We start from the raw sequence: 27,177 nt of genomic DNA, 5'->3' as shown, positions 1-27,177 counted from the left end.
CCCAATAAAAGAAAGGAAAATAAAGACAACAATGGCTATTTATTGTGTGCCTGTTGGGTGTTAAACGTTTGATGTGAATTGCTTATTTAATCCTTACTTAATGCCCATGTTAGCTGCTTTACAGATGAGCTTGAAAACAGAAGGAAGCTTGTCCAGGATCCAGGACCCAGTCCAGGTCCTAAGCCCACATCTCGCTAATTCTTTACCAATGAGGGTAATGTCTGAAGAGAGAGACATCTTTGCTACATGTGGATTAAGGTAGCTCCCAGCTTTAGAAACACTTCTCTATAGACGGAACTTACATATGAGTTCTTGACCTTCAGTAAATGTAACCCTGAGAGGATTTAATTTAGAAATGGGTTTAAAGAAATGAGTAGAGATTCTAGTGAGAGGCTCTAGAACTCCTTGCCTCTGTCCTATATTCAAGAGAGTACATGGACAATGGACAACACCCATCCCAAGGAACAGAGAATGCCTGCAACTGTGAGCAAGACAGTTGCAGCCATCTGCCCCGTGGGATCTAAGACCCCTCTTAATTAAAAGCAGAATGGGCATCACCATCCCCAAATCCTCAAAATTGGAGAATGAACAATGGACTAACATAGATTTACTATTATTCTACTTCAGACTTATTATTTCAGCAATGGAAGAACTCTTATCATTGATATAAAGGCAGTGGCCACTAGAGGTTCTGAGGGATGGGAGAGGGAAGAATAGGCACAATACAGGGGTCTTTCCGGGACAGTGGATTATCCTGACATTGCAGTGTCGGATACAGGCCATTGTATATTTTGTCATAACTTACAAAATTGTGCAGGTCAGAGTATAAACTATAATGCAAACTGTAATCCATAGTTAGTAGCAATGTTTCAAAATGCGTTCATCAATTGTAACAAATGTACCACACTAATGAAGGATGTTGTTAATGTGGGAAAGTGTGGGAGGGGGAGGGAGGGGGGCATTGATATTTTTACACAGTGTTTATGTAATCTGAATAAATCTTTAAAAATGAAAAAAATAATTTAAAAAAAGAGTACATGGGTTGGTCTGGTCTCTGGGAGTCCCCAAAATAGCCACCTGCTAGCTCTTTACCATCCACAGATGTCGTTATCTTACACCTGCCTGAGTTTTACTTATAGGTAAGGTAACAATCTTCCAATTTGCTCATGTTGTCCTAATATGATCAATAATACTGCCTCTTTTCACTCTTAAAAATGCCCCAATTTGTATGAAAAGTTTTTATGATCACTTTATTATTATGCCATCAGATTCACCCTGTGAGAGTTCAGGCCACCATTTCATCACTATCATTAATACATACACATATGCTATTTCACTTACCTGCCTGAAATCCTCCAATGGCAGTCCATCACCTACAAAATATGGTCCAAGAAAGTCCTGGCAGTTCTGGCCTGAGTGTTTATCTCCATCCTTATCTCCCACCTCCAGCCCTATGTCTTAGTCACTATTCCTCAGATAAATCATTCTCTTGCACATCTCTAGGCTCTTCCACATGGCATTCAAGCTGCCTATAATCCCTCCAACATTTGGTTCAAAAACATTGACCACTATGATAGATCCTGCAATATACTCTCTACTCTATACCTGCCTCCTTGACATCTCATCAAATGGCATCTCCTTTATGAAAAAAATCTCTTGTTTCTGCAGGAATTGGTTGTTCCTTTTGTATGTGCTTGCATTGCACATCCTCCTTTCAGGGTTCTTCTTATCCTACAATTGCAGGTCCGTGGGTCTGTAGCTTTGACCTTGCTAGAACGCCATAGTCATCTCTGGATCAATAATGCCTTGTACTGCCTGGTACAGCTTGCCTGACTGTCAAAATCATAATTAGCCACATTTTGGACCACCATTCAGTAATCCCATAACTATTTACTGCTTGCCTAAATGCAAGTATTTACTTACTGCATGTGCTAACATGCAGTTTTTACATTGTAGCACATGCTAATAAGGGATTGAGTGGTACAACTAAAAACCACAATAACTGCTTCTTATTTTCCATTTGCCTCTCTCTATTTCTGTGCAACCAAGCAAGGCATTGAACCATGTTTCAATCCAGCTTTCTCATCTCTAAAATGAGGACTCAAAACTAGATCATTTCTGAGATGCTTTTTTCTCCCCAATCATGTCATTCTCGGTCAAAGTAATATACCAAAATCTTCTGACTGTTTGCCAATGACTCAGCATCTGACTTATGATAGTTATTTTCTCAATACTTTTAAATTACAGAATAATATATGTTATAAATATTTTGAATACTACTCATGTGATTAATGTGAAAGTCTCTCCTCACCCCCAGCTCTTCCTCTAAGAAAACTAGTGGTAATAATATTTTGCTGAGTAGCTGTTCAGATCTTTCCTACATACAAATATCCACACACAACACAAACACATTCAAAATATTTTTTCACTGAAATGTTGTAAAAATCTTTATTGTATTCTTCAACTTGCTGCTTCTTTCACTCATTAATAGATCGTAAATAATCTTCCATGTCAGTACAACATAATTGCCTCAACCTTTTCTGTGACTTCATGATATACTACCACTAGAATGAAACATAATTCATTTAAATGGCTTCCTATTTTTTAACATTTGTGTTGCCAGATTAGTTCTCTCTTGCTGCCATAACAGATTGCCACAAACTTATTAGTGTAAAACAACACAAATGTATTATCTTATAGTTCTTTAGGGGAGAAGCATGGGTTTTACAGGGCTAAAATCAAAATGTCCTGTGTTGCATTCCTTCCTGGAAACTCTAAGAAAGATTTCATTGGCCTGCCTTTTCCAACTTCTAGAGGCAGCAAATATTTATTTATTTATCTATCTACCTATTTATTTATTTCTAATTAATTTATCTAATAAATCTGGCAAACTTATCAGTCACAAATTCAAAATAGGCTTGCTAAGGAGAGCTACAGATATTTGTAATTCGCCCCTAAATTTGCCATAGAATGAAAATTGTACTGCTCTAAGACTATCTGGATTATGTTGGTGCCTTAATCCAGAACAAATCTGTACATGAACTATATCAACAGGCTAACTGGAAACTTTCAAATGTCTTTAAGTTTAGTTTTGCTCCCAAATTGGCCTGTTTCCTAAATTGAAACAAAGTGGGAAGAAGGAGAAGATGAGGAGGAAGAGGGGAGGGGGAAAAGTGTGTTTGGGGTTGGGGGGAGGAGCAGAAGAATCTGTTCAGAGAGCTGTAAATTCCCCCCAATCTTAGTATACGCACATAACAATTTAAAGAACGCAGATGATATGCTGGGGGTTGGCATTGAAGTGTGAGTCAACACCTAGTCTCTCTATGTGTGTCCTACTGCTAATAATAATTTTAAATTATAACTAAAATGTATACAGCATGTCACAGTTTGTGAAGCACTTTTCATTGCATTATTTCCTCAAAATAAGCTTGTAATGTAGAAAATACTCTATTATTTCTATTTGTAGATGAGATGAAAGGTCCAAAAAGGCTAAACAACATGAAGACAGGATGGGGGAGGTTCAGAACTTAAAGGCAAATACACACTAAATTTATAACTTTAGTGTAGTCTCTGAGGTTGACACAAATACTGAATTGCCATTGTGTGATAGCTGCCTATAGATGTGCCAAATGTCGGTCCTTCAGAAGGCAATTTTGTGTGTATTAATTTGGTAGCATGGATTTCCACGTTAAGATGATGATGATGACTGGTTGAGCAAATTGATAAATATCATGGAACTCAGCTGCTAAATGTAACATTGAAATGCAATCCTATCTCAAATTAACAAATTGCTATGGAATTCAATTGAGTAGATACTACAATTCCCAATAGCCTACTCAGTGGAATAACGGAAAAAGCTCAGGGAAGAAGAGAATATGATTCCTATTAGTTGAAAGAGCTGATTGATATTGGATATTTACCTCTTTTTTAAAACACTCTATTATTTCAACTTCTTAAAGCTTTTTTCACATTTTCCCAAGTGGGGGGGAAAAAGTCTAAATAGTCATTATGCTGGTTCTCCCCAAGTGCAAAGCTATGTGTAAACAGCTGAACGCTCAATCAACTTTTCAATTTGCATCTAGCTATTGGTCATAGAGTAGTGGCTGGCAAAGAACATCTAATAAAAGTTTTGAAATCTTAATAATAACTCCTACCATTAAACGTGTGTCTGCCATGGTCTAGGTGACTTGCATAAGTTATCTCCCACCTCCACAATAGCCCTGACCCAAGGGACTTCGAGCTCTTTTTTATTGATGCAAAAATGGAGGTTCATAGGCCTTAAGAAATTTGCCTACGGTCATAAGTCTAATCAGTTGAAGGTTCTACACCTGCATGGACCTGGGTAGTGTCCAGTGACCACAGAGCATACTCTATCTCCCACTGCTCGGTATGGAAGGGGAGCATACATGACATGGGGTGGCACTCGTCCTTCTGTTTTCTACTGCAACACACCTGAAGGATTTGACACCTTTCTCCAGCAACTGTGCAGAAAGAGAGAAGGGACAAGGAAGGAGACTTAAAGAGGTAGTAGCCAAAAGACTGAGCCACCACCAGGGGCTCCACCACCACGACCACCAGGTTTGCGCGCCAAGCCACGAGTCACCAATTAACTGTATTATGGTCTTCATTTAGCTGGCTCTGAAAGCCTTAAAAGGTGATTTGTGGGATACCTGCCAGGCCTTGAATTTCCCTCGAAGAAAACTTTTCTGTTTGTGAAATACTTTATAACAATATCCCCAACACACACTCCATGCCTTTTTAAAAAATTCACAATGCAAGGATGAAGGCACTGAAAGTTACTGAAAGCAGACTCACCTCTTCAACTTGAATTAACCATGCTGTTATGGGTAGAGTTATGTTCCCCTAAAAGACAGACCGAAATCCTAATCCCCAGAACCTCAGAATGTGAATTTATTTGTAAATAGGGTGCTTACAGGTGGGATTGGGCAAATTAAAAGAGGTGTTTCTTTGGATCGCTCCAAAGAGAAAGGCCTCCCATTGGTCCCCTGAGAGCTAAGAGGTGAGGATCAAAAGGCAGCCAATCAGACCAGCAGACAACCGGGGTCACTCCCCAGCAGGAGAAGGGGTAGGACGTATGAACAGCTTTAATAAAGACAACCCCAAGGGAAATGGAATTGGCTCAATGGATAGAGCGTCCGCCTACCACATGGGAGGCCCAGGGTTCAAACCCCAGGCCTCCTCGACCCGTGTGCAGCTGGCCCATGAGCCGAGCTGATGTGCGCAAGGAGTGCCCTGCCATGCAGGGGTGTCCCCCACATAGAGGAGCCCTATGTGCAAGAAGCGTGCCTCGTAAGGAAAGCTGCCCCACGTGAAAAAAGTGCAGCCCGCCCAAGAGTGGGGCTGCACACACGGAGAGCTGATGCAGCAAGATGACGCAACAAAAAAGAGACACAGATGCCCGGTGCCGCTGGCAAGAATGCAAGTGGACACAGAAAACACACAGCAGATACAGAGAGCAGATAATGGGGGTGGGGGGACGGAGCAGAGAGAGAGAAATTTTAAAAAAATAGACAACCCTGAGACCCCAAGGGCACCTCTCTGCCTGGAGGACCCCACATTCACATCTTGGATGTACACTAACCCTTCTGTCTTTTCTTGCATTTCTCAAGCAACTTTTTACTGGCTTAACTGAATTGGCGCACTCTGAATTCTTTCTTGTGATGTAGCCAAGAACCTAGAGTGCCCAGCACGTTCCCCTCACAGCAGGGTGGGCCCTTAATCTAATGCGACTGGCATCCTTATAATAATAGACACAGGAGGGGAAACCAAGTGACCACACATTTACACCCTAGCTCAAGGAACTCCCAGGATCGCCGGCCACTGCAGAACCCAGCAAAAGGCATGGGGCAGTCTTCCCTGTTGACTTCAGGGCAGTCCACCTCGTTGGGGCTTCTCACCTCCTGAAATGTGAGACAATCGGCTTCTGTTGTTCTAAACCATCCATTTGGTGGCTCTTGCTTAGGGCAGCCCTAGCAATCAGGGGCACCTGCTTTTCCAGCAGCTATTGGGCCACAGAAACTGTGCCTTATATCACCTATTGAAGTTGCAAGGAACTAGTATTCAAATGAGCACACTGGGAGTGCACGCCCGGGGCCCTCCTCACCGAGGGGTTCCACTGCCAAGAGGCAGAGCCAGAAAGACTTACTTGGGCCTTCTCTGCCCTGCTGACTGGTGTTCCCGGTAATGGGGTATTTGGGATGCTAAGTGCTCCATGCAAAAAAATGCCAACATCTAAGCCTGTCACCTTTCAGATCAATGAGGTAAGTGACAACAACTCGAGTTCCCCGTCAGCTTAATTAGGGGAAGTGAAACGCAATTACAGGGCATTAGCGCGAGGCCAGTACAGAGCTGCAGAGGGCCCGAGGGGCAGGCTACTGCAGCCCACCACTGCGGAAAGTTACTCCTCCCTGACAGTTTCATTGAAAGTTTTAATTACAATGCTACTGTAGGGGGAAAATTGTTTTATAAATGCCATTACAAACACAGTCTGATTGCAGAAATCTTTTCATCTAAAAACTAATTAAACCATTATTTCCTCTCAGATTACACTGGCAACTGTAGGTTTTTCATTTATGAAAACAGTTCTATATACTCTTATGTTCCTGATGTTTGGAGAACATCTTTTTGAAAAAGGAACCGCAGAGCCAAATGATTTCAAAAAATTAGAAATGCTAGGAAGAAAATAATGGAGGTCTTTTTAAAAACGGACTACCGTGGTGCAGACAAAAGATAGAATGAAATGGTTTTTTTTGCTAAAACGTGAAAATACAATGGGTCTTAAGTGTACTGGCTCAATCATACTAAATGAGCACATTTTTAAAAATCTCATTTTCAGAAACTCTCGTTAAATTTGACAAAACAAGATTATTTTGCAGCCCCTAGAATGTAAATTCTAAGGGAACCGTAGTTTCTTCTGCTTCCTGGCTGTGTTACCAGCTCTTGAAGAGTAGGTCCTTGGTAATCTTTTGTCGGTGGAATAAAAGTTGTTCCCCAACTGGTTTGATGTGGCCTCTTGAATTTCTTACTTTAAAAACAATTGGATAGTTTGAATAGGTTGAAATATTGTCGGTTTTCTTCAAACTATTTCAAATGCATAGACAGAATAGAATATGGATTCTTGAGATAGAAATGGGGAAGACAGGAACAACCACCAAAAAGGCAAGCCACTTCCAATGAAAGGGGAAAGGAAAGAGGCCCAAGGCCATGTTTGCAAATGAAAGAGAAGAGGTGGGGCTACAGGGAGACCAAGACCCAGAAATACTCAGGATTACAGGGCCTTGGAGACCAGTCCAGCCACTGCTGCAAAAGCTAGCTGCTTCCAGGACCCCTCACTAGGCAAGTGTCTTCCCTGCTTTTGCCTCCAGAGCCTACTTTACAAGAAAGGAATCTTCCCCTTGCTTCCAGAAGGTAAAGCACTCACTTTCTGCTTTAAGGGAAAGCTGATAGACTAAAATCCATGCAGATGAGGCTGGGGTGCTTGGAAAAGGGGTTATTTGCTTTGCAAAAGCATTCTCAGCAGGTTTATTTTAAACAGTGAGCTCCTCTAACTACTCTAAGTGTTTATTAACATAATATTGACTACCAGGGTGTGTTCCAAAGGTGGGTTTCACAGAGAAGATATTTAAATCAAGTAAATTATTAGGAACCTCTGATGAAGCTCAATCAGATAATAACATACTGGTTTCTTTCAAATAAGCATGCTGAAACCATGGGAAAACTTAATTTTAGGATACTTAATTTCCAGAACAACTGGAACAGGTGAAGGGTTTCTGTTAAATTATTTTTGGGCTTCACAAACTTGTTTTTAGTTTCCATTTCAAATAGGAGAAAGAGAAAGAAAAGAGAAGATCATGTCACAGAGGTATTAATTAAAAGCTGGCCCTTCCTATTAAACACTGATGATGTGATCGGGTAGATCAAATTCCTAAAAACATGCATCAGAATTTTATTTTCTGAAGCCTTTTCTCCCCAAAAGGCACAGGTGAAACAGCAAGACAGGAGAACAGCTATTTTTAGACATCTCCGTGGTACAGCTTTCTCCTAAGGCAAAACTTAAATCAGATAAGGGTCTCCCAGGACCTGAAGGGAAGGAAACCACCCACTTAGTGTATTCAATTCAATCCTTCCCACGCAAACTCGATTTTAGAAACAAAACTAGAAAACATGTTATGGAATATTTAAGGATGACACACCGCAGTAAATGCTGGGAACCACATTTCAACAACTGTTAGAAGCTATTACCACTCCTGCTGCATGCAAGAAAATTAGCCATAATTAGGTAAGCAACACAAATGTAGCACAGAAATGGGAATTCAGCAGACACTTAATTAATGGTGTTGGGAGAAGGAAAATGGGATTAATGAATGGTTGAAATAAATTCCATTTTGCTAGAGGGTTAATCACTGGTCTCATGAAAATGTATTTCCGGGCTAAAATGTTTAATAGGGTTTTTAAAAGATTTTATTCCATTTTAAATAACTTCTGACTTGCATTGCAATTTCCAGAACCATACTAGCACATCATTTATTGATGTGTATACCTACCCATTTGCATGCCCCATCATACAAACGTAGCTTAGTTCTAAGATTAGAACTGCTTAAATAAATGAGAGGGGGCAACCTTGATTTGACATGTTGGTCTTCTAATTCTGGTCTCACAATGAGTAAATGACAGGTGATGAGTTCCCGAATCTAAAGAACAAAGCCCCATCTCAATGCTCTGTGTTCTCCAATCCAGTGGAGCATTTGCTTAGCCTGGCTTCACTTGAGAGCTCATGTAAAAACATGTGGAATGCTTGAGATTCTTGATATCCTATGATTGAATTAGTTCTACTTAGCATTATCATAAAGATATTCTTAGTCCTTTTTGCTTTGCTCACATTTTATACTATGGCATGTCAAATGCCAAATTAAACTAACTCTGGATTGAAGCAATGGCATAAGACATTCTTTTGGTTTTAAAAGCACTTAACACGAAATGAAACATTTCCTTGCTTGCTTTTCATCGTATTTGACCTCTTCTCTTGTACTTACATGGATTTTTTTCATAATGAAATATACCTTGCAATATTTTTAGCTGACATTATTTAGGATACAGTTCTAATACTTTTTCTTAAAACTCTAAGTAGTTCCCTTTGTTGATTACCTTAGTAGAGGCTAGACATGTTTAAATAAGCCTTGAATTTACTGTGACATCTATTTTTAACAATAAAATGGAAACTGAACTCACTGATAACAAGGGAACTGGTATACAGAATTTATTTAAAAAACAAACAAACAAAAAACAGCAACAACAAAACCTTGGTGTTATGGGTAAGACATACAAAGAGGGATTAAATGCTCAGCTCCAACAGATAAATTGGGAGCTGACATATTTTTATTTTTATTTTTTATTTTTTTGAACTCTAAAACTTAAGGTACAATCTTTGTTGTTGTTTTTTTTTTTAAAGATTTCTTTATTTATTTAATTTCCCCCTCCCCTGGTTGTCTGTTCTTGGTGTCTGTTTGCTGCGTCTTATTTCTTTGTCCGCTTCTGTTGTCGTAAGCGGCACGGGAAGTGTGGGCGGCGCCATTCCTGGGCAGGCTGCACTTTCTTTTCACGCTGGGCGGCTCTCCTTACGGGCGCACTCCTTGCACGTGGGGCTCCTCCCACGCGGGGGACACCCTTGCGTGGCACGGCACTCCTTGCACGCATCAGCACTGCGCATGGCCAGCTCCACACGGGTCAAGGAGGCCCAGGGTTTGAACCGCGGACCTCCCATGTGGTAGACGACACCCTAACCACTGGGCCAAAGTCCGTTTCCCCATATTTTTATTTTTGTTGCAAAAGAATTCTTGGCTTACTCCTTTAAAAACGTAAGTATCCATTTAAATACTAGATTAACTGCTTGCAAGGAGGTCTCATCATAGTACAGATAAGTAATTTCCAGAAATTTCAACATCTAAAGTGACAAGTAAATTTTGCAGAGTTCCTTTATTTCAAGCCTTGTGTGAAGAGAAATAATTGATAATGGCGCTAGTCCCCAACACTTACAGATGAGGAAACAGATTCAGGGATGTTGAGTGACTTGCTAAGGCAACACACATAAGTAACACAGTTGGGATTCAGGCCTTCAGAATCCCTTTGCTGCACCTCCCTGAACATCATAGCTACTTAACCTGGTCTGTCCTCCTGGTTGTGCCCATGTCCGGTCATTATTTTAAAACAAATATCCTTCTAATGGAATCGGCACTATTTTGGAGTCTATTGTGTCAACCCAAGCACCGACTATTGGTGTTTGGTTTTAGGAATAAGAATAAATCATTTCAGAAATAGCATTTGGTTTGTGAGCATTGCATTTGCTTTCACCATACTTTTCAGGATTGCCTCTACTTTATGAAGCTAGACCTACTAATGTTTGTAGGTACATATTCAGACCTGAGTAAGCTATAAATCCCACGTGCAGCCATGCTGAATAAAGGTCCAAGATAATAGAGCAAACCAAACTATGAACAAGCATGGCTGTGACTGTTGTTATTGTTTTTTTTTTTTTTTTTGCATACATTACTATGGAAGAAATGCATTTCTATTTCTGCACAGGGACTGTCAGATAATTCTCATGATGTACTGGAAAGGTCTGGATATTTCCCCTATTTTGGTTAATAAACACTCATTACCTCTTCTGGCTAATATTCTATCTGCTAGAAAATCAATTGGGAGGCTAGCACAAATTAGTATTACACAGTTTTTAACAAGAGAGAAAAACAGGATTTTACTGCAATGAAGGCCAGCTGGGGCACAGAAGATGTAAGCCTTATTTACGTGATGTCTATACACACAACCATTTCCAGAGCCTAATAGAATATGGGCAAATCCAATATAAATGTATGGAGAAGAAAATCACTACAATATGTCCAATAATTAATAACTAACAATAAATACTAACTAATAATAATCAGTAGCCAAAACCAATAGAATAGCAATAAATACTATTAGCCTACTCAAGTCAGTAGCCCAGCTAGAAAATCTCTGGTGTTGCATAGATCCTCATGCTGAGAAATCACACCAGAAAGCAAATACATGAGAATGCCTTTAGTGTAGATGAACTGTTCAATTCTCTTTTTTTTTTTTTATTTCAAGGAAAGCAATTGCAAAATATTAGAACTTTAATTCACTTGTACTTCTGCTTTAACAAGTGATTTTCAAGTAGGATCAAGTACAATGTCTCCCTAAGAATAAATATAGTCTGATCAAGGGGTATGCTCACAGGACAGTGTTAAAGTATCAATTTCCAGATCCTCACACCCCACATGCATCCGAGCTTAAACTCTCAAACTTAATCTGTTTGAGATGCTTCGTGGTTGAGTTCACCCAATCTTCTTCCATTTTACAAAAAAAAAAGGCACAATTCTCACCCATTCCATATCTTTACTATAAAGTGTATTGTTCTGAGGTATATACAACTTCAGAGTGCTATGAAAAGAGTCAATTAGTTAATCACTTTAAGTGTCATAATTGTCACCTCCTTCTCACTATACTATATATTTTTAAGAAATGTTGTTTTCATTATTAATCGTAAACTCCTTAAACATTTAAGCGTTGTAAAGCATTTTGTTTTGATCAGTTATACATTATTAAGTGTGTAGTCATAACTCAATTCTGGATAAGCATTTATGGATGTATAACTTTGTGGTTCATGGGGGAAAAAAAACATTTGTCAATTTATACATTTTGTTCCCTTACCTTTATCTTTCAATCACTTCAAAAACAGCAAATATCTAAGGATAAATTTAATGAAATCCTTTTAAGACAACTATATTAAAAACTATAAAAATTTGCTAAGAGATTAAAGAAGGTCTAAGGAAATGGAGAGATACATGATGTTCATAAAGAAGGTCCAAGGAAATGGAGAGAGATGATGTTTATAAATAAGATTCAATCTTCTTAAGCTGTCAGTTCTCTCCAAATTGAGCTACAGATATAAAGCAATCCTAACCAAAATCACAAAATCACAGTGGCTTTCTTTTTTTTTTTTTTTTTTTGGAGAAATTGACAATCTTATTCTAAATTTATGTGGAAATTCAAAGGCATAATCTAGACTATCTTGAAGAAAAGTTGGAAAACTTAAACCACCAACCAGATTTCAAAAGTTGCTCTAGTAATTAAGACAAGGTGGTACTGGATAAAGACAGACAAAAATGTCAATAGAGCAAAATAGGGTACAGTAATTAACCTACCCAACTCTATTGCTTTATTTTTAATATGATGTCACTGCAATTCATTATAGAAAGGAAGGCCTTTTCAACAAATGGTCCTAGAGTAACTAGGGTTTAAAATCTCAACATTTTTCAAGCCTACTTTAGTATCATTGTCTTTGATAGGAATAGAATAGGAATCCAAATTCAAAGAAAAAAAGGAATGGTACAATTTTTGCAAATGTTATAAAAGAAATTATTTATGCTGTTTTAATGCATGATGGTGATATAAAATTGCTATGGTATTTTTGTTCCATTAGATACATTCAAAAAAGCGATGTAAAAGTTGTATTTTTAAATGTCAGTATATACAACACACTAGAAATTACATTCTTCACACTGATTAGACTTATGAAAAAACAAATTTAGATATATACTTAAAGATATACAAGAAGACATACTTATTCAAAAATCCTTTAGAGTATATCAACATTAAACAAAATATTAGAAAAAAAATTTTTAATTAAACAATTGCTACACATAGTCCTCAGGTATACATTTGTGCAACAGAAATACGTTGAGTATCTATTATGTGCTCAACACTGCACAAGCCTGAAATACTAATAAATGATAGTTCCTGTTTATTAAATGCCTACATTGAGTCAGGCACCATCCTAAGTACTTTGTAAGCATTAAATGAAATGGGGACCCTATGAAATAGATAATCACAGTAACCTAGCTCATAGATGATGAAACTAAGGCACAGAAAGTTTAAGGATGTTTCCCCAGTTCACACGGCTAAGGAATGAATAAGGACAGAGATTTTACAAGAGCCTACATAAATGAAGACCAGGGATTAGCCAGCCCTGCTCTCTTTAGCTTAGATGTAATGTGCTTCCCTTCTGCCCTCCAAGCCCCAAGAGTATCCTGTATTACCAAACATCAATAAAACAATACACTTTAGAGATGGCTTCTCCTAGCAGAATTCTGGGGCCAGTTGTAGTTGTGGACAATCCGTGAAGCTAAACGTTTGGTAGCATTACTCATAGGAATCGATGGGTTATGAATTTGTCCAAGGCTTGGAGTCAGTTCAACCCTGCCTTTTATTTGCAGTTCTTGAGAGAATATTATGTGTTTTGGGGGCAAAATTTGGACTAAAAGGATCTTGCTGGCTCTGGTGTCTTCAGTATGCAGGCATCGAGGAAAAGAGGACCCTGAGATCCAACATTACTTTTTGCTGAATTCCTGCCACCACATCTGGTGGCACTTGTCATGGGAGGGAGGAGAGTTGGCTCCATTCAACTGTCAATTCAGTCCCATTCACAGAGGCCTGTGCTTTGTGCTCAGCATGCAGATATGTACAGTGAGAGACGAAGGTATGAGTCGCACCTCCTCCTCTCTAGGAATTCACTAAGAGAAGGGCCAAGACGAATATAAATACCAACTACAGATAGACTGTGAGATTGCTGAGATGTATCTACAGAACAACATGCTGCCTTCTTACAGCATCTTCCCCCTTGTTGACTCTTTCCTTCCTTGCCAAAAATGAGCTACTCCAACTGCATCTTTGCAAGGCAACTTTAAGGGGAACAGATAGATATCATGGGTTAAATAAATGAAAAGCACAGTGTAACCGGATTTTGTTAGGTTCTTGACTGTGCTGCAGAAATGAATTTCAAGAACATGTCAGGCTAGTTAGGCCTGTAATTTATTAAGGTGGGGAGGGAAGAGAAATGGAAGGAAAAAAACCAATCGCGGTTCCAAGGTAGAGAGGGATGGACTGAAGAGCATAAATGCAGACTGATTTACAGACTACAATTTCCCATTATAGATGATAAATGCCCAGGTTTTACTTGCATGGCCATCACGGCAGGGGAAAAATGGCAAGAGCAGGGTGCAGAGGGCAGGAACGGGCACCAGGACAGGGTGAAGGCAAGAGCCAGCAAGAGAACAAGAAGTCTTTAAGCTTGCTTTTTAAGCCATTAATTATTCTGCCCCTTTGCTAATGGCATGGGAGGAGTTCCAGCTGTTTGCTGTTTTGATTGATTACCCCACCTATCAATCCCCTGGGAGGGCCCGATAATAAGGCCCCTGGAGAATATCCTGGCCTTCTCCTGGCTTCTGGAGGAAATCTCATTCCAAATTGGATTTCCCGTGAGGGTCTTCCAGCAGCCATCTTGGAGGTACTGAATGACACGTGGACTTCTTGTCAGGTTCCAGATCCACTGATTTCCTATATTACCATCTTGCTTCACTAGGGTCTGACATAGCCATTACCTAACCTCTCACTTAGCCATGATTTGTGTACTTCCCAAGGGGTATACAGGAATTCGGGATTTTCTTGGTTATGGGTGGTTAGCTTGTGTGAAGTTAACACTCCGAGCTAACTTTCATCATTCCTACCTTCAACAGATCACCACTCAGTCCATAAATATTAAATACCTTTTGTGACTTCTTACTCTGTCCTTTGCCTTTTGAGGAGAGTCAAAGAGCTTTGCTGGTTCATTTAATACTGCATACAAAAAGTTATTTTGATTAAGCCTTTCAGAATTGCCTGCCTTCTGGGTGTTCTCTCCCTAGATGGGAAAACAAGAAAAATGGTCATAAAGAGACTTGACAAAGCAGGTGACCAAGTAGTGCTGAATGAATGGTTTGAGATGTTCTTTGAGATTCTCTAAGCTAATGAGGGGTACAGTGGCCTAAGAAGGCTTCTTTGAAGATATGGGATCCATTCATGTTTGGATTAATGGTTCTATTGTTTCTCCTTTATTCTCACTTTTTTCTCCCAGGGCCATCTTTCCTCTGTTCTCTCCCACCCTTCGGATTGTCAAACCTCAGGGTCTTTTCCCTATAGACTATTTACTGCTGCATTTCCATCACTAGAACAATGCCTGGCCCATCACAGGTATACAACAAATGTCTTGTGGAATGTGTGAATAGTCTCAGGATATTCAAACTGGAAAGAATCTTGCAGATCACTCACTGTCAGAATGAAGCTCAGAGGGTCTAAGAGACTGGCCCTCGACCATCGTGCCAACAGGATTAGAAGGAGAAATCAGTGGGGTGCAATCCCTGGTGACCTGACTCCAGGTCCAGCGATGCTTTCACCAAGTCTTGCTGTCCCCTATTTGTGCTCAGACCAAACACAGATTCTACCTGCTGCCCAGGAGTCACCTTTCCACCAATGTGAGGATAAATCTACTTCCCTGGCTTTTGGCTTCTGCGGTGAGCCACCTCCTTTTATCACTACCCAGTGACCGAAGCTATTTTGAAGAAGAAAATCAGGCCCAGTAGGCATGTTCCCTGTCTTACTGCTCTGCAGGCTGCTTTGCAGAGAGAGAAAAGAAGCAAAGTGAAACAAAAGCCAAAAGGGGCCAAACTATTACATAATTGACATAACGGAGTAACCAAGGATAAAGAGGGCTCCAGCAGGGGATAGTGATTATTTTGAAGAGTGAAATAGACAGGCTAAGAAATGGAAACTCTTTGGAAGAAAAAAAAAGGTGACTATGTGACTGTACTATTTACCAAGTAATATAGACTATGAAAGGCAAATACTCACTTTTCTTGGGTGTCATTTATTTTAATCTCTGAGCAGTAAAATTTGTCATTTCTAATAGAAATGCCAATTAAATGCTCGTGGAAAGCAAGACTTTTTGAAATATCATAAAAGAGTTCAGGAAAGAAAGAACAAAAATATGTCCAATCTAAAATAAAAGGAAAAAAGAAAAGTCCATCATCTCATCTAAAGAAGCATCTTTACAGATGATAACTTAGGGATGTAGAGTTGCTGAAATTCAAGTCGCAATAGGTGATTTGCCTGTGGCATGTGGTGATCACTAGAACATTAGTTAGCACTGCTTCTGTTAGCTGAAACCTAATGAAGAGCAGCTTAAAAAGTATAAGGATTATATTTCTCACATGGTGAGAAGTTATGAAAGAGGCTATTCAGAACTAGTACAGCAGATCAAGGAAGCCTCTTTCTCTATCATCCTCAGTATATGAGAAGGATCTTGTCCTCCTCATCATAAAGGAGCTGCTAAACATCAGACATTCTATCCATATGCCAGGCAAGATGGCCATAAGAGAAGAATAAAGAGAGCACATCTGCTTTTTATCAGGAAAACAGTCATTCTCTTGGACATGTCATTTTCTGTAACTATGTCACAGACCTAGGAATATGGCAACTCCTAGCAGCAAGTGAGTCTGGAAAGTCAGTGTATTAGTCAGCCAAAGGGGTGCTGATGCAAAATACCAAAAATTGGTTGGTTTTTGTAAAGGGTATTTATTTGGGGTAGGAGCTTACAGATACCAGGCCATAAAGCATAAGTTACTTCCCTCACCAATGTCTATTTTCACGTGTTGGAGCAAGATGGCTGCCAATGTCTGTGAGGGTTCAGGCTTCCTAGGTTCTTCTGGGCTCAGCTCCTCTGTTTTCTCCACAAGGTCAGCTGTAGACTACGAGGCTCTCTAGGCTTTGCCTCTCTCCACAAGGTCAGCTGGAGACTATCAGGCAAACGACTCTGTCTCTCTCTCCAGGGCTCCAGCTTAAGACCAGCATCAAACTCATGCATCAAAACTCCAACATTAAGAACGCCCAACTCTGTCCTTTGCCATGCCTTTTCTCTGTGAGTCCCCACCCACCAACGGGTGGGTACTCAATGCCCTACTGAATCCAATATAATCTCATATGCCCAGAGGAAAAGACCAGTTCACAAACATAATCCAATATTTCTTTTTGGAATTCATCAATAATGTCAAACTGCTACAGTCAGCTTTTTAAAAATATTTTTAGCTGATCATAGTGCCAAACTGGACAGAATTTGTCAGTAAAGGAAAAAGAGAGCAATGGATTTGGGGTAGGCATCCATCTAATGGTGTCTGCTAAAATTAGGAAAGTTCATCGCCAAATAGGCCCTAACAAGTATAAGAATTGGAATATCCCTTAAACCAAAGAGCACACTGCCTTTATCACATGTTAAATAAACTCTTACCATGTCCACATCAATCCTCTGGACACTGGGAGATTGACAAAAAACAACAAAATTTGATCTTCCCTCTAACTGTGTATTAAGGAAATTATCAGAACACTATCAAATGGGAAGACCTGCTGAACAAAATAGACAGTGGTCATCAAATCAATACACATTGTGGCAAAGGGTGACTGATACAGAGAGGATTAGAATTAAAAGAAACTCCTAAGCCTTTCTGCCACTTTCTTGTCCAGTGTAAAAACCCAATTCACCTCCCCAGGCTCCACTTGCATGTAACAAATATTCTCCTGTAAGTAGCAAAGGTTACTTAGACCCTTACTGCCTAGAGTGTGGCTGTGGACAAGCAGAGTCACTTATCTAGCCCTACTCAAGATGTAATGAATCAGGATCTACATTTTATCAAGATCCCAGAGGATTCTTATACACTGAGTTTGAAAACACTAACCTAGATATTACCGTTGCTGAGAACATATCTGTTTATTAGAAAAGATATCCCACATGTTGCCTTGGAAACCTGTTTCCCTGTCATTCTACTCATGTGCAAGGCAAGCATTCAAGTAGTTGTTACAGAGAAACTCTATCTTCCCTAAGACTCTTCTTCTAAACCTCCCTGAAATCCTCTTTATCCCAAATGCTCTTAAAATCCTCCACCTCTGGTGATTCTGTCTTTGTTTTATTTTTGTCCCTTTAAAATTCTGTCCCCAGAATTCCATGCAGTGCTATAAATGCACTCTTCCTTACCACTGAATAATGGGGCTGTGACATTTTGAAGCTGGATGGACCCCAGAAGATTATGTTCTTAAAGTTAATCCATTCCTGTGAGTGTGGGCCTATTGTAGGTGAGATTTTTTTTATTAGGTTACTTCAGTTAAGGGCCTTTTGATTAGATTACTTCAGTAAGGTATAGCTCAGGGTGGATCTTAATCTTCTTACTGGAGTTTTTTTATAAACGGGATGAATTCAGATGAAGAGAGAGAAAACCAGAGATAACCAGAAGCTGAAGCAATAAAATCCAGAATTGAAAGGAAGGACCAGCATACACCACCATGTGCCTTGCCATATGACAGAGGCGTCCAGGATTGCTGGCAGCCAGTCTTAAGGAAGAGGTTATTGCCCAATGATGCCTTGATTGGGCATCTTCATGGCCTCAGAACTGTAAGCTTGCAAACAGATAAATCCCCATTGTAAAAGCCAATCCATTTAGCAAACTAAAACAGGGTCGACCAACTCATATTCTCAAGGTATGCAGTGCCTGGGTAAATAGTTTGGTCACAATGGTATTAAGCAAAAAGGCTTTTCAAATCAAGCATCACTATCTTAGTTTTCCAGGGTTGTTATAACAAATACCATAGCCTGAGTTGGCTTTAAAAAACAAGAATTTAATGTCTCACAGTTTTGGAAGCTAGAAGTCCAAAATCAAGTTGTCCACAGGATTACGCTTTCTCCAAAGTTTGTAGCATTCTGATGCTGACTTGTTGGAAATCCAGAATTCAATTTCTACTCTGTCACATGGCCATCTCTTTCCTTCTATCTCCCATGTCCAAATTTCCTCTGCTAATTAGGACTCTGATCATATTGGAATAAAGACCACCCTAATTGAGTTTGGCCTCACTTTCAAAGAAGCCATTTGACCATGAGGTGCAGTGGTGCTCTGAGATGTATTCACCAAATGCAATGAATGTCTCATGATGATGGAGGAGATTGTTGTTATTGGGGGATGAGTGGGGTGAGGGGGGTGGGGGGTATTTGGGGACCTCATATATATTTTTTTGATGTAATATTTAAAAAATATAAAGACAAAAAAGATAAAGGAATATTACAAATAAAAAAAACAAAAGCCATTTACATATGTGTTCATTAACAAGATGGGGTCTAGAGTTTGAACCTGTCTCATGGGAGAAATGATTCAATCCATAACAATGTTAGTACATCCTCCTCTCTCTTTTCCTCTCTAACCTATCCCTACCCTCACCCCACTCCCTCCCTCCAACATACACACTCCCTTCTCGAGTTCCATCCTGTGATGTGCTCCAGTCATGGCATTTTTAGTTCTGTTTGTTTCTTTCAATAAGGAATGCTCCTGAAATCACATTGCTGTGACTACAGAGACATGAAGGGCCCATTTATCAAAAGTTAAGGAGAGGAAGGTCTGAAAGAAGCTCAAGTGTAAGTATTGAACTGCTGCAGCTAAACTCCTATGGGTGCTCTAGGGAGGAAACTATGTTCTTCGCAGCAGAGGCTCTGACATTCCCCTTTACCTCCATATACCCTGCCAACCACCTCCCTCCTTTCCTGGTATCAAGATACCTCCCAAAACCTGGAACACAGAGAGACTGCCAGTGTACACTGCATGTGGAATGAACTTCTTTCGCATTTATGCAATTTCCTAAATTAGGCTCAATTGGGAGCTGAATTAACTCAAGCCACTAGGATATTATTTAGTACCCTGATTCTCCAGGGCACTAAATAATGGCAAAGTGTAATGTCATTACAGTTTCTAAAGCTATGTTCATCTAGATTATATCATTTAATCTTTAGAATAGCTTGGTGCATTTGAAAAAACCTGGTGCATACTCATTGTTTTGTAATGATATATCCGTCCTTTTCTGAAATCAAGTAGTAACTATTTGAGAGATAGTAGGTCTGGAATATCTGTCTCCTAACTAGTCAATTCTGAATTCTTCCCTCTGTGACATAAAGAAATAAAGACTTTGTAGAGCATCAGTGATATTTGATTGTGTTGTAGACATTTTTATTAAATCTATTCAATGCAGCTGGGCATATGGTAACCTAATAATGAGGTGTAATAAGAAGGAGATAAGAGTTAACAAGATTCTAACCTTAGTGGTATGCCAAATATTTGACAAAGGAGGACAACTGTATTTTCATCACTAATAAGTATGGCAAACGATCAGAAAATTCTATTTAGACAGAAAACAATAGTAGTGGTTGTGCTATTTTGTCTAGTCCTACATTTTTGCAGCCAAATTTTGTCCTTTATTGCTTGAAAACTAAACCAACACCACCATGACCATCACCAATGCTTATTTTCGTTTTTATCTGAAGCTGGAGAATCTATATAGAGAATGAAGGAAAATCCTAATGATTAAGGAGGAAGATAACTCTGACTACGACCGGATGTTACAGGACCTGAGAATTTCAGTGGAACAAGATTAACTGGCTTTCTTTGGGGAAGACACAATCATATTTAAACCTCTTGGAGATTCCATTTAGTAGTTATTATCTTCTCAAGCACTAATACATGTACTGTCTTAATAGAAGTAATGAACCTATTTCCCCAAAGGGAACACATTTGGAATCTAAAGGAATCTCAGCTCTAGGTCTGTTATCATTTGTGGGATATTAGAGTGGGCAAACATATGGTTAAGAAGAAGTTTAAAATATCTCCTAGCATGATATTACATCCAATAACATTAAATCAAGTTATATTTGTCTTATAATAAATTCAAAACAGCTTAATTAGTTGAAGGCACATAGTTCTCCTGAGATCCTATACAATACTTATTGACTATCATTTCAAGAAATGGCATATTTCCATAACCTATTAAATAATAAATCATTCCAGTTTCCTTTAAATATGCAAGTGATAAACTCAAAGAGGATCTTCTGGGGACCAAGCAACAATCCCTATAATAATAGATTTGTTATACGAAAATTATCTGCTAAAAGATTCCAGTGAAGGAATGTTTACTATTGAAGGAGTGACTATTGAAAACAATTAACTTGAATTTCATTCAAGTTTGTAAAAGCTAGGAATTGCCAGACCCTAGACATACTGCATGAATCGATGGCTGCCACTAGTTGGCATTGCCAAAAGATGGAGAATTGAGTTTAGATTTAGATGTGGACTTTGAGCAGTGGAAAATTCTTTGGGCACGGATGGATTACTTGGGAGGGCAGACCTCTGGCCAAGGCGTTTTGAGTATCCATTACATGTCTCTAGCCTCAGCTTCATAAAATGACTCCTCATAGTTCTCTGCTCTCCAGGAAGGTTCAAGTTATTGATTCATCAGCAATATTTTTGAAAATTATTATTATGATTGGCCCACAGACTTTCTGCTTAGCTAAGCCTTTACTTATTCACATCTGAGAAGTAACTTTAGAATGACATTACTCTGAGGAACAAATTATTTCTTGAAAATGTGATGCTTACATGCTAAAATTAAAAACAGAAACAAAAAAAAAAAACCCTGAAAGCTTAATCCCAAAATGCTCCCTTGCAACTGGGCACATTCAACATGGATCAGGGTTTTAATCGAGGGTAGAATGGAAGGCAGACAAGAAAGAGCAAAGATGAGGAGTCCCTGAGAGAGAAACTTTCTTCTCCTGTACCTTGCAAATATAGTAAAGGTCAGGGAAAGGTCAGCAAATGTCAACTTTCCACATCTTTAATTGAGTGCTAAATGTGCTAAATATTGATCAACTGATCAGTTAAGTGCTTAGCACACGGGAAGTGCTCAATTAATGTTAATATCAAAACAAGAAAGACCTAGAATGATTGAATAAAGATAAAACAGGGCCCAGCTAGGACAGAATATTGAGTTTGGCCAGAGAATCATTCCAGTTTTGAAGAAGAGAAATGAAAGCAAAATCTTATACCAAGATTTTAGTTATTTTTAAAGTAATGCAGCAACTCTCAAATGTGAAATTTACGCCCCTCCACTTACCCCCCATGCATGTTAAAGCAAATTAAATTTCATGCCAAATCACCCAGGCAGTCAGCGAGCCACGCAATTTCAATCTCTAGGATTTAAGCTGATTGCTCTAAAAATATAATTCACCAATTGGGCAGCATTTGAGTCAAGCATGATCTTCTTTAATCATTTTCCTGACAAGTTATTTTCCCAGGAATGTGCCCACTGTGAACTGTAGGCTGACTCATCTCTTGGATGTAAAGAGGGTACATCTTCCCATTTGCAGCCCAGACAGAACAGGGAATCAAAATTACCAGGTGAGGTCTTGGAGGCCTTCTCCTGGCTACAGAAAAGCATCACATTTAGAGTATATTCACCTGACAACAAAATGTTTCCTACTTATTAGAGCCATAGTCATCCAGCAGAGAAAGAGGTCTTTTTGGGTCCCTATTTTCACCAGATTTTACCACATTTGCAAGTAGATTGTATGTGTATGTGCTTCACAAATTTGCGTGTCATCCTTGAACAAGGGCCATGCTAATTCTTTCTGTATTGTTCAAATTTTAGTATATGTGCTGCCGAAGTGAGCACACATGTTCCATTTTTAACCTGAATCCCAATTGCTATAGTCGGGATCGATTTCCTTGTTTTCTGTTCTCAATGGTTGTATGAATGTGCCAACAAAATGCCTAGACAAGGCAGTTGAAGCTCATCACAGGAAAGGATATTACTCAAATGCATGTGTTTTCCTTCATTTCAGGCCAGGATTTCTTTACCTTTTTATTCCACAGACCGCTTTGCCAGTAGGGTGAAAACTACGGACCCCTTACTAAGTCCACACTACACTGTATATTATTTAATAAAGACATGACACCCACACCAAAACATCCCCACAAGAAGAAAGTTTCTCTGAATTTCAATTCAAGCTCACGGACCCCTTGTTCAGAACTCCTGGTTTAGGCTTTAGGTCATACTTTAAATCCTACATTATGCCTTATTTGGAAAAGTTTTCGGAAGCGATGCCATAAAAGAGTTTTGATTAGACTTGAGTCCCCTGTTTTGAAATGCAAAAGTATTATACACAAACATCGGAAAGAACTTTGTCTTTCTTCAGGCCTAAGTTTACACAGTATCTCTAATTCCAGATTCGTGGATACAGTCCCTGAGCAGTGGTTGCTGAGCCCATGAGGAAGGGGTAAACAAATCTCTTCCAGGCATCATCAAGGCGAAGACAAATTGCTCCAAGGGCTTCAACACATTCTCTTATTTATAATTTTAATAAAAATCCTATGGTAGGGAACATTCTTTGCATTATAACTTACTACAGGATATGGACTTTGGGGCTTGCTTGGAGGGTTTAGTGCAGGAATGGGGGGATGGCATCTATGTCAATGAGACAAGTTCTTCCGCCTTTTAAGTAGAAGGATGGCTGCTCTGTGTGCCTGTTGTAGCAGTTGCCTGGCACTTGATCTTCACCACTGATACATTTGCATTTATGTATAATTATTCTACCATTACTTACAAAGCTGTGAACTAATTACTAAGGGCCTTTATCTAAATGATGGTATAGTTTTAAAGAATCTATTTTAGTTTCAATATAATGAATAAGAAGGCTACAACAGGACTTAGAATTTCATTGGGAATTCTGTGGGAATGTCTTTAATTTGCCAAATGATTGGAATAGCACTACTGGTATTTAGTAGGAAGGAGTCAGTGTTTTTCAAAACTTTCTGTGAAGTCCCAGGAGTCCATCATACTGAAAGTACATCCCACTTAAAATGCCAAATTCACCCTCCCCACTAGAAGCACTGCTAGTTTGAATTACCCTTCTCTTACACTGCAGTTATATTTATATCTAAGTGATGCTTCTATAGAAATGAAAGTGCATTTATGCTCTATTGTACTTTAAATATCCTCCTAGAGTTCATTGTTGCTGTTAATTAAGTATCTTAGCAAATCTTTTACAAATAGAAATAAAATAAAAATAAATTTCAGTTTTGCAGCTGGACTAATCATCATGGTTTCAGATAAATAAAGTTGAAAGAAAAATTCTTAATGGGTAAAAGATAATGAAGAAAAGTGGTACTTTAAAGGAAGAAAATGAGAGAAGGAAAAATGAAAGGGAAAGAGAGTAGAATCTAGGGCTTCAATCAAGATGACCATTGAACATAAAGTTGGAGGCCTTGGAAGGTGGAGAAAAAAAGGAAAATTGAAGAGTGATTTGGAAAGCAATGGGAAGTGAGGAGGTAGAAAGAAGATCTCTGCTTCCTAGGTTTTTGGTTACCATGGTGATTGAGAGGGGACCCGGTAATTAGAACAAAGGTCAGGAACTCACCAGTGTGAGGATTAGTGTTTTTATGTGTGGCTAGGTTTGGGATAATTGTTTGTACAAACACTGGCCTACTTGTTACTGTGGAGATATTTTGTAGATGGCATTAGCATCTACGATCAGTTGACTTTAAGTAAAAATTACCCTCAGCAGTGTGACTGGGTCCCATCCAATCAGTGGGAGGTTTTAAAAGCTAAAACTGAGAGTTTCAAGCAAGTGAAGGAATTCATGGCCTCAAGACTCCCCCTTCCCTCCTCTCTGATCTCCCTCTAGACTCAGAATCCAATATCACTTCTCGTGGAATTTCCAGCATGACTGCCATCATTGTGCTGGGTACTTACAGCCTTGACATCAATGGAATTGGCCTTGCTGGGTTTCAGACATGTTCGGGATCTGTGACCCTTTTTTTCTTTCCAGTTTCTCCTGTCCCACCTTTATTTTCAGAGGCATTTAGTTTGTTTCCTAGGTTTCCCAGGTCGACTGATGGGGAGGACTTTTGCTCGAGGATGGACCACACTCATGACTGATTTAGGTGAGACCTTAGATTTAGAGTTCTTACTGAAAGCCTTTTGGCATGGGGGTGCATATATTTTGCTTGTGGAAAGAACATGTCTTTCTGAGGTCCAGAAGCTGGACTCTCATGTACTGAATCATATCTCTCCACAAAGACATGCTCAAGCCCGTTTAAAACCTGGTCCTTTCGATGTGAACTCAATTGTAAATAGTGTTGCTGGAGATATTATTAATTAAGCTGAATCAGGGTGGGCCTTCATCTAATGTTTGAAGTCCTTATAAGCAGAGGAAATTTGGACAGTCCAGAGGAGAGGGGAGGCTGATGGCTATGTGACAGAGGTAGCTATTGAGTTATTGGATTTCTGGCAAGTCACCACCAGAATGCTGTAGACCTCAGAGACAGCATGATCTTGCCTATACCTTGATTTTAGACTTCTAGCCTTCCAACTTGTGCGACAATAAATTCCTGTTATTTAAAGCTGCCTTGACTGTGGTATTTGTTATAACTGTCCTGGCAAACTAATACAACCAGGCTTTCCTTTTTTTCTTTTCTATGGGTTCAGTATAAAGTTTAGCAACTTTTATGATGCCAGAAGACACTCATTTCCAGCAAAGAAACAATCAACAAAGCTGTTGCCTCGCTAATAATCCCTGACTGTGAGGCTGTGGTATCATATGAAACCATTGAGACAAAAATGTTTTCAAGCCCTTCTCAGAAACACACAAGTTCAGGCTCAGAAAAAGAACTAAAAGGAGTAAGAAAAACAACCAGATGAAAGAATCTGATTTTTCAAAGAGGAATTCAGCTCATCAGGCCATGAAGCAGGCCATGACCACAGATGGCATATTCTGGAAACTCTCATTTAATAAAGGCACTGCCTTCCCAGTTGATCCAAGTGCCTATTACTGTTGGCTATGAAGTGGACACCAAAAATCCCAGAGAGTTAATCCATTTGTTCTTTACATTGTGCCATCTGCTTCTAGATATAATCCGAAAGAACATTTTAGTATTAACCAGAAGCAGTTCCTTTTCCTTTCTTCTCTTAGAGCTTATCTTCCTCCTGTCCTTTCCCTCCATCTGACTAAAATAACAGTATTTTGTGATATACCTTTCTCTTGGAAATTTTTTCAAGCTACTCTGTGCAGGACACCTACGTAACATTTCAAAGCTCTGTGCACATTAACAATCTTCAATTTCCCCAACTTGTCTTTTTACTTGTTTGCTTGCTTCTTTATAATCAGAACCATGGACTATGCACTGTCACTGCTCATTGATGGTTAGTGGAATGCCTTACACAAAATTACAAAAATTTACACATAATAAAATAAAGTCACAATTGTCCCTTTTTAAAAAAGTTACTGTTAACCATACACAGCTAAACTTTTTTAGAAAATAGCCTGATGGAGTAGAATAGTATTGATATAGCCTGTGCATTAAAATCAAAATTATTTCCAAGAGTACCTAGTCTCCAAGATGGCCAAATAAGTAATAAAGGCCCTACAGTCTTTGAATGTTCAGAAGGGATGTGAGACTGAATGTGTATTCAGGGCTGCCTCCAGACAATGTGGAGCTATGCTAATCCAAACTGGCTTGGATGTGGAGAATATGTAACTCACCTGGAGGAAATAACCTATCTGATACTAAGATCTGAAGAACCTAACCAAAGGTCTGTTTACCATCACTATTAGTCTTCCTAATCCTATATCCTCTGTATAAAAGGGTCTGGAAAAGGCTGTTCGGGGCTCGGTTTTTGTTAGGACAAGAGTCCGCCGAGCCCGGCCGGTCGAAATAAACCAACTTCCTTCTCAGTATTCTCTCGTGTCCTGGCCTTCGAAACCGCGCCTATCCGAATTTCTCCACTACAGTATGACTGTAAAAATCAGATAGTCTACTCAAATTCAGACTTGGCTTTTCCAGTGAACAGCTCCGCAAACTTGGGCAGTTACTTAACCTTTTGAAATTCCAGTTCTTGCTTGGGTAAGAGAGAGAGAGGAACAACCACTTCAGATCATTGCCAGGAGGCTTAAATGGCACAGCTGTCAGGCCAACCCCTTCTTGAAAAGTATATTTGGAAATGAGATTCGAATTATTCCATTATTTTCTAGAATAAATACATAAGCCATATGTTATCTGTCAATTTTCAAATAAAGAGATAGAAAACATAAAGCAGTAAATAAAATAAATCATCAAGTTACTTTTCTTGGGTGATTCAGAAGACAATTCATATATAAAAAGGTGAAACAAACTTCAGGCTGGTAAAATTACAGGTAATGTGAAGTCTGTTGTAAGTATTAATATTATCGACTCAATTATACATGAGTTCCAGAGATGCATTCTGGTTCTGCTCTAAACCAGAAGCTCAAACTCTGCTGCACATTACAACTATCTGAGGAGCTCTGAAAACACACATGACCAAACTGAAGCTCATGTCAATTAAATCAGCCTTTCTGAAAGCAGGAATGAGACGTCGATTAAGCTTTTCAAAAATTCC

General features: G+C 39.2%; 1 protein-coding gene and 1 non-coding gene across 13 annotated transcripts in view; both read right to left on the bottom strand.

Moving 5' to 3' along the window:
* Nucleotides 1-27,177, bottom strand: part of CTNNA2 (catenin alpha 2) — a 1,156,618-nt gene that overhangs the window by 296,239 nt on the left and 833,202 nt on the right. The window lies entirely within an intron of this gene.
* Nucleotides 22,328-22,434, bottom strand: LOC111766906 (U6 spliceosomal RNA). Its single transcript, XR_002798832.1, has one exon. It is a non-coding gene; the product is annotated as a U6 spliceosomal RNA (small nuclear RNA).

The sequence above is a fragment of the Dasypus novemcinctus genome, chromosome 17, assembly GCF_030445035.2.
Source record: "Dasypus novemcinctus isolate mDasNov1 chromosome 17, mDasNov1.1.hap2, whole genome shotgun sequence".
NCBI lineage: Eukaryota > Metazoa > Chordata > Mammalia > Cingulata > Dasypodidae > Dasypus > Dasypus novemcinctus.
Note: the sequence above shows the minus strand (reverse complement) of the source record. Positions and strands in the feature narration are given on the sequence as shown.